The sequence below is a fragment of the Pagrus major genome, chromosome 23, assembly GCF_040436345.1.
Source record: "Pagrus major chromosome 23, Pma_NU_1.0".
Taxonomy (NCBI): Eukaryota; Metazoa; Chordata; class Actinopteri; order Spariformes; family Sparidae; genus Pagrus; species Pagrus major.
In genome coordinates, this window is record NC_133237.1 from 6,196,966 (window position 1) to 6,206,027 (window position 9,062).

Below are 9,062 nucleotides of genomic sequence, written 5' to 3' on the forward strand. Positions count from 1 at the left end.
AAAATGAGCCTCTGGAAACCAGAAAAAAAACAACTGCTGGCCTGGTCAGCGAGGCAACATCTGCTTTTGTCATAAAAGTACACAGAAAATATAAAGGAACATTAAGTATTGTATTTTGAAATTTAAAGCCACAGCGATTACAACCTCTTTTATTCACTTTGAGTTGACAAGAAAGCCATGAAGCTCAACTGATGATCTACAGTGTATTTTAAACCTCAGTGTTGTTAAGTCAGAAAGCAAACCAGATTCCTGAGGTGGTGATTCACTACTGTTCTAACCACCAGAATTTATATGAAATTATATTTCACTCCTGACATGATCCCTCTGTCTGGCTCATCAGATACGGTCTCAGAGGCTGCAGGGCTGATGCAGCGTGAACCACAGTATCATGTCACATCAGCCTCTGAGGCAAGTTTTTAACTCTGTCAAAGCAGCTGGGAAGAAACACCCAGTGTAAAACAGCAGAATAGATAGACTTAGCTGACTGACACACAGGCTAATTAAATGATTTATGTTAACGCCATACTAATGAGAGCAGGGACTACCAACTTCCAGGAGTCTGTTTCAGTGCATTCATTTATAATAACAAGTGTATTCCTTTTGAAACGCATGGGGTCACAAGGGATCATGAAACAATTAATAGGAAGAGCGCAGAAAAAACATTTATGCTGCACAAAATGTAATTTGTTTCACATAATTTCATGGGATTACAGGATCATTTTCCATTATCTGAACTCTTAAGTAGTCAAATTAAACAGGAGTAAATTTCCCTTTGGCTTAAACAGTCATCATAACCCATCAATATTATGTAATGTTGCTTTGTCTTAAGGTGCAATATGCAAGAATTGACCACCTGTTGAATTAATACACCAAAGAAATTGGTGGCAGCATAACAACAGAGTAATTGCTCACCACTGCTACCTGAAGCTGCCATAAGCTAGTTAGCTCAGTTAGCCATGCAGCTAAGGAACCTATTGACTGGTAGCGGACTAGGAGCTCAGAGCACGTGGAGTGTTGAAGTTGTTAACACTGCATATGATCGAGCGGCAGAAGTTTTCAGGCTCGTCACTTCAGACTGCTTCTCGGAAATGCCAGGGCTGGCTGTTTAGCAGGCCAATATAAGTAGACATCTCTGCAACACAGTACATAAAGGGGCGAAGTCACACCCCTTCCTGGTTGACCCATGGGACCTTGTTTCGGAAAAAACTTTTTATGGTAGTGCATGGAGGAAGAAAAATACTTTTTTGATGCCGTTGGAATTGTGCCAAGTACACATATGTTTGTCAATTAAAAAGATTATTTTCCTTTCTTTCAAAATTATTTTTATTGAATTTTCCTTGAATGCATGTTTATAACAACTGTCAGGACACCATTAACAGTAGGGATGGGCATTTCAAGCAGAACTACTATTCAATAATCACAGGGAACTAATCGATTATTTTTTGACTAATCTTAAATGGTATGTCAATTTGCCGAGGGGGGAGGGTGTTATGGGAACATATTCGCTCTTATGCAAATTAAGTTTGTACCCTGAGATGGCCCCGAAAGAACTGAGCAGAGATAAGACGTGAGGGAGAGTGGCATCAGGGCTAGAGAGAAAAAGAAGGAGGTCATCTGCATAGAGGGAAACCTTATGCGTCTGACCTCCCCAAATAATTCCCTCCATCCTATCATCCTGTCTCAAAGCTATGGCAAGAGGCTCAATAGCGATCGAAAACAAGAGGGGACTTAAAGGACACCCCTGTCTTGTGCCTCTACCTAGAAAGAAATGGTCGGCCACTTGATAATTAGTAAGTACAAAAGCCATGGGTGATGCATATAAAAGCCTGACCCAAGAAATGAAATTTTGACCGAAACCGAACTTCTCTAGAGCAAAGAAAAGGTAATCCCATTCAACACGGTCAAAAGCCTTTTCCGCGTCTAGCTAAATTACAGCCTCAGCACCCAAATGTAGGGAGGGAGTATGCAAGATATTGAGCAGTCATTGTACATTACTCTAAAACATTAGTAGTACATTAGTCTAAAAGATTATTTTCCAAGTCAAGAAAGTCACAGTTTGTCGTAATAAAAGTAAAATACCATCTAATTTTGTATGAAACCACTCAGTGAACTACATTGTCTCGCTCAACATACGTCACACCGTCAACACCAACATGGCCGCCAGCTCAGCACAGAAAAAAGGTACTAAAAAAAGGTGGAAATCACAATAAATCCGTCCTTTTTGGCAACTGCAGATATGTGACTGGAGATTTGGTCAATTCTGTGAGCTGCTAATATACAGGACCAGCTCTACAATGTTTAACTTAGGGGTTTGGTGACCGTTCAACAAGAAGATGTCACTAACAAGACCGTCTTTATAATTACATATTTTCAGTCTCATGAAATTCTTACATACTGCACCTTTAAGATGTCACAAGCCAACAACATTGGAAACAGTTAACTAAAGGATAAAGGATAATTTAGTAACCAACTCTAATAGGTTGTGTTAAAGCAAAGCTGTGGGAAAAGTTAAATAGCATAAATTCTGAAGTCAACTGAAAAGCTGCTTATAATCAGATACCTATGCGGTATTTTCATCTTGTTACGCCCCTGGTCTAGGGGAACCAGAGGCATGACATGAAGTGCTTCTCCCCACTCCCAAGAAGGCCAGTGTCACAGGTCATTTATGTCTAAGGTAGCATTTTTATTCTGCTTCAGAGGGAGACAAAAGCCAACACAACAAACAAAAGAGTCTATCTCCCTACCTTCCTAACACAAATCAAAAATAGTAACAAAAAGCCAAATTCTTACCTAACTCCTAAAGAAGGAAAAAATGGAGAAAAAGGGTTAAATAAAAGGCTACCACAGTTCTCTATGTACAACATTTTCAACAGTCAGATGATTGACTTATACTGGATCTCACAACAAACAAACAAGCAAGGCAAGCTAGACACCAGTCCAAGTTGGATGTGGGCGAATAGGTGGAGAGAGGCAAGACTGCAGTCAGCTGGTGCTTCAGAAAGGCTCCTCTCCTGCCTCTGACCAATCCTGGGTCGGCAATCAGCCAGATCTAGCTAATCAGCAGGTCCAACCTGCTATCAATCACACACACCCACACACACAGAGGAGACTGCTCAAACCTTTGGAGGAGGAGGGACATATCAGTATACACAGTATACACAAAATAATGACCCAGGGTCATAACAATCTTAAAAAGCTTTTTAAGAGCAATACATTACTCAAGGAAGATAAAAGATTTTTAAAAAAGTTGCTTATTTTAGCTAGACCAATTTGTAGGTGTATGTAGTTAGGCATAATTACAATATCTTGGGGGTTTTGTGTGTTTTGAAATATTATGAAATTGTCTAACCTGTCAGCCCTACTGGCCTGATGGTTCCTACATCATGTCTTTCAGTGACTATTGATCACCACCTGTTTTTAATTAGCCTAATTTGATACACCTACAAGATGTCTCGCGAGAATAAACAAAGATTTTTAGCAAGCGATGTGGGCGAAACCAATCAGAAAGGGGTGGCAATTTATTTTCTGTTACCTCACCTAAGTGAAGCTTACTTGAAATTAATTTAAACATTTCAACATTTTTTTTTTTCACGGAATACATTTTGACATGTCAGAGTAGGAAAAGCGCAGGTGTAAATAATAAATGAATAGGCTAATCAATTATCTTTAGCTGCTTCAAGGAACATGCTAGCCGCAGTCTAACGACTCACATTATCTGACGTGCTCTCGTGACACTTCCCTCTAGATTCACTTGTGTTGCAATACTGACGCCTACTGACGATCTACAGGTGCTGCTGATTGACAATAACAGTGGCAATGATTAACACTGTACCCTAAAATTCCTGCTTAATCTAACACTTTCTTCCCTATTCTTACAGTACTTACAGTACATCCATGAAACAATTGTTTATATTAATCAGAACCCGACTTGTTTGCGTCACATATATGAGCAAAATGCTCTTTTTAACTGGAGGAGGAGGAACGCTGCTGTGTGTCTGTGTGCGTCATGTGGTGCACGGACTTGACCTCTGACCTGACAGGACATACAGACTATCCTTCTGATTAATAGGAGACAGGTGTGGGTGGGTGAAATAATTCATATTTGATGAGGAACATATTAATAACATAACCTGCAATGGACTCCAGTAGCAGAAACATGAAGTGCGTTTCCCTCTCAGGAGAGACGACGCGCACCTTTACTAAGGAGACAGAGTTTAACCTTATTGATTATTGAAATCTCCGACTCCTGAACTCCATCACTGCTGTTTCCTCTGGAGAGTATCCTCTGTGCTGTCCTGTTTATAACGCCAACATAGCAACATTTCTAATATTTCCCTGCTTTAGTTGTCATTCAATTACTTTATCAGTTGCCTCAACACAGGTAGTTAATCTTGCTGCCATTCTCACCTACTGAGGCAAAGAACTAATGAGAACATTAATGGAGTAATTTAAGGAATCAGTACCATAACCTCTGGGTGGAGTGAGTAAAAGGCAGGCAACTGAGTGACAAAGAAAGAGAGAGCTGCAATGGATTTCTGCTTAAAAAAAACAGAAAGCTAAATTTACTCTTCATTGTTTGCAGGTCATCCCATCACATGAGTTTGCATGTGTGCTTTTGTAGTTATAGTTAAAGTAGCCTAATGTTTTGTAGTCTCTGCCGACCCTCTCAACTTTCCTGCTGACCATCTGGAGTGGACAGAGAGCTGCAAAGAGTAAAAGCCAAAGCCACCCAAAACACACACTCACTGATACACTGATGTCCCGGAAACACGACAGGACACTGATCAAACTATAAATGATCACTAACTAACAAAGCACCACCTACAGGACTCACATCTCACACACACACACACACACACACACACACACACTTACTTCAGGTAGTTTTTAGTGATGAAAGGATGAGCGAGGACTTCACATGGAGTGATCCTCTCAGCTCCATCAGTTTTCAGCATTGCCTTCAGGAGCTCAATACAATGCTCCCTCTCTTCAGCCTCCGCTCCGTTATTTTCCTCCACACGCATCTAGTTGAGGAAACAACAGTCAAATCAACCATCCTTCAAGTCTTCCTCACAATCACGAAAAGACAATCAATCATAGTGACAATGAAAGTTACTTCACACTTACCTTTTTCATGTCATCCAGACATCGGAAGTCGTTGACGTTGGGAGGGTTTGATCCACCAAATTCCACAGGTGTCTAAAAGAAGGTTCAAAGTGTTTGTATTAATGTTCAACTAAATCAATCTGAATGATTAACTGCTAAATTTTGCCAAATGTTATCATGTTAACAAGACAATATTCTGATAAAAGATTAAATAATGTCTGTTAAAGTCAGAGAAGGTTAATTGTGGTACCTTGAGCTGCCAGCTGCCGGACTCAGACCCGTTGAAGTAATACTTTCTCCTTTGACCCTCGCCAAGAAGATGGTCTGCTGGCTGACCCAGGAGTTCAGTGATGCTCAGCAGCTGGAGATTAAACACAGTGTTACATCAAAATATGCAAGAGGAAGCAAAATATTTTCCCAGGAGGGCAAAGTAACTACCCGCCCGTACCTGAATGGCCAGTTCTCGTTTTTTGTCTGACTATAGTAGATGACTTTCTATTTCATAGTCGATCTTTCCTTTGAACGGCGTGTAGCCGCAGATCAGCATGTACATCACACAGCCCAGGGACCACATATCAATGGCCTCAGAAAAGTGACACCCCGAAATAATTTCTGGAGACCTGAATGTGAAAGAGAAACATTACACAGGATGTTAACGCTGTCTGAAGTTTCAGATCACCATGGATCACCCCAATCCTCTTCAGTGCATCAAGTGCTGTGGCCATCTGAAAGTACAAGGTCAGTTAGAGTGTACCAAAGCCTAAAATTGAGTGTTCAGTGCTTTGCTTTCCATCTGATGGTGCTCTGTTCATACCTGTTGGATGATGGATCTGATGTCACTCAGAGGCATTGGAGCAAAACCTTTCCTCTTAGCGTGGACATGAAGGTCTATATCCAGTGGCTCAAGCAAGATCGCCTCTCCAAATCTGGTTGGAAAACTATCGATAAACTGGATAATCTGGAGACACATGGCAAGTTTGACATGATTAGTTTTTTACAGTTAGTTAATACGTTAACATGTGTGAAGTCGATGTACAAGATATTTGTACAAGTGTACAAATAATCACTATATCTTTACATAGTAATGTTTGTAGATAGCTTTACCTATTAAGGTATTATTCAATTCAACTAAGTAAAAGGAATTGCTTCTTTGCACTAGGCACTTACTGCACCTTTGACTATACAATATCTTTCACAACTGTGAACATCAAAATAAAGTTTCCCACCTCATTGTCTTCATTTTCGCGAAAGCAAATCAAGAGGTCTAGAATTCACTTCTTCAAATGAGGACTTTCAATGTGAGCCTCCTTCCACTCCTCTGAAGACTGAAGAAGGCATTAACATCCAACCAGACGACTTCACTCCATCTCCAAAAATTCTACCATCAGGTGTGATCATGGTTCGGCCTGCCTCAGCTGAGAACACACTGCTGCAGGAAGATCAGGAGAGCGCAGTAAGGTGAGAAAAAAAAAAAGAATAGAATCGTTTGCCTTTTTCTTTCACTCACTTCCAAATCAAATCAACACGCTAACAAGAGCTAGTTGAGCTTTCAGATATGATGACAATACCAGCAATAACACTGACTTTTTGTGTGTTTAGTTTTCAGTCTGGGATGAACGACATCTCAGAGACCTCAGTGAGCAAGACTGAAAGTCAAACCAAGGACTCAACCAAATGTGGTAAGTAACAGTCACCTCCACTTGTGTCTGAATCGTTGTGTATTTTGCAGTACGGCTGAGGTATTTAACGTCCTTTGATTTTCAGGAGACATTGGGACAGAGAAGAAGAGGCAGAAGAAGAAGAAGAAGAATTGCTTCCAACGCATCTTCTCATGGATGCAGAAGAGATTCAGCTGCAGTGTTGCCTGCGCTGATGGGGATTAGGGAGCCGTGTCTGCATGGGTTTTCCTCCGGGTGCTCCGGTTTTTCCCAAACTTAAAAATATGCAGCTCATTCGGGGCAGATCTAATTCCAGTTGCTTGGTATTTTGCAGTACGGCTGAGGTATTTGACGTCCTTTTATTTTCAGGAGACATCGGGACGGAGAAGACGAGGCAGAAGAAGAAGAAGAATCTATTCCAACACATCTTCAGCTGCTGCGTTACCACTGAGGTGTATTAACACTGTGGCTTCACATCAGCTTTTTCTGCCCTCTTCCAGTCTTCATGCAGACAGGAAGAGGGCCGAGAAAGCTGCTGCTCATTCTCCCTGAGCTTTTGGGTGGGTTTTCCCTGGGTCCTCCGGTTCCCCCACACATTTGGTCAATAAACAATCAAAACGTATTTTAATGTCATGTCTTTCATTAGGCTAAGTAATACCACTAGTATTAAGTATTTACTCAGTGTTGGTTTCAGATTTAGTATGTGAAACTGAACTACTCAGTACTTTTATATTAATGATGGATCAAATCATGTGAAATGTGTCCATTGTAGAGACAAGCTCACAGAGAAATAACAGCTTTCTTCAGCAAATACAAATCTAAAATGAAAAAAAACAAAAAAAACACTGTACACTACCTGCTCTGCACCAAACAGCAGACAGACACAGTTAGAGACTAGCTGGTGAACATAGCAGAGCATTCAAATATTAACATAATTACACACTCCCCCAGCATTTCCATATTAAGTGTAAAGTTATTTAATTTCCTCTCTTTTGACCTATTGTAATGGCATGTCAATACTGTGAGTCGTCCCTGAACTTCAGTGGAACAGTGCTTAGGTATTTATTGATTCGGTATTTATCTTTAAAAATGGCACACTGATGTCAAAAGCCCTCGGCAGCATAGATAAGTAAACTCTCATGTTTTGGGGATATAAGCAAATCTTTTAGTTCTTGTAACTGTGATCCAGCCACAATCCTTCACCGGAGCCAAAACCTCAGAGTCTGGAGGGATCAAGTATAATCACTCAAGATATCACTGCTTGTTTAACAACTAGTAATCTTCTATTAGAGATAAGTTAAAACATTAAGAAGAACACAGAGTGGATCCACTTGCGTCCCCTGTCAAATACCAAATGAAAATATGTTGGTTGAATAAATGAGAGGGTGTAATAACCATCCTGGTTTACACAGGTGATGAATTCATACCTCACACTGGCACGCTGACTGCTTCTGATTATGTGTGTGTATGTGCACATTTACATGCAGCTATTATCATGCAAACATGCATGATCAGGCCTGTGGGCTACGGCAGGGGATTTCACTGACTAACATGCCTTCAGTCAGAGATAAGTAACTCCTCTGTGACATAAGAAGCCTCATTCCTGAAGTTGATCATTTAATTTGCTTAGTGTTTGCTGTCATACATGAATTTACTGTGGTACTTCTGCAAAGCAACCCCTTCAAAATCTCAGACTTGATGGCAGCATGTACACAAGAAAGAAAAAACACTTTTACTCTCCGTCCACTCCAGATGGTCAGCAGGAAAGTTGAGAGGGTCGGCAGAGGCTACAAAACATTAGGCTACTTTAACTAGCATTACGCTAATATATGCTAATAGACATGAAGCAAACAGGTCTATTCAAACATTTAACGTTATCAAAACTCCCCAAACTATATAAGGCCAAGTGTTAAACGTTTTTACTACTTTACTACTATTTTATCATATACATTTCAAACTTACAGTGAGATGAAAGACGTTGTTTATGACCGTGTCTGTGTGTTTAGCTGAGATAAACTGACGACCTGTCCAAGTTGTACACTACTCGACTCTCACCCGATGCATGCTGGGATATACCGTAGAAACCACGCAGCCCCAAGCAACCTGGTACAAGGTAAGCACTCAGTAAAATGGGTGATTATTTTAACAGAGGCCACTGTTCTCAATAATATACTGTATGTAGTATTTGTCCCACAGTAAAATATAGAATTACAACATGTAGGCATTCAATGGAAACTAATTGGAAAGTCCAAAATGTGTAGTATTCATGTGCTTGTGGGAAAAGAATAGTAAAATAAA

At 40.4% G+C, this 9,062-nt stretch overlaps 1 long non-coding RNA gene across 1 annotated transcript; it reads right to left on the reverse strand.

The window, feature by feature from the left end:
* Nucleotides 1-4,874: 4,874 nt before the first annotated feature.
* On the reverse strand, nucleotides 4,875-8,781 carry LOC141019312 (uncharacterized). The gene is made up of 7 exons (XR_012180769.1): nucleotides 8,727-8,781; nucleotides 6,333-6,535; nucleotides 5,921-6,064; nucleotides 5,555-5,726; nucleotides 5,357-5,467; nucleotides 5,128-5,199; nucleotides 4,875-5,024 (listed from the first exon to the last, which is right to left on the reverse strand). It is a non-coding gene; the product is annotated as an uncharacterized lncRNA (long non-coding RNA).
* Nucleotides 8,782-9,062: the final 281 nt, after the last annotated feature.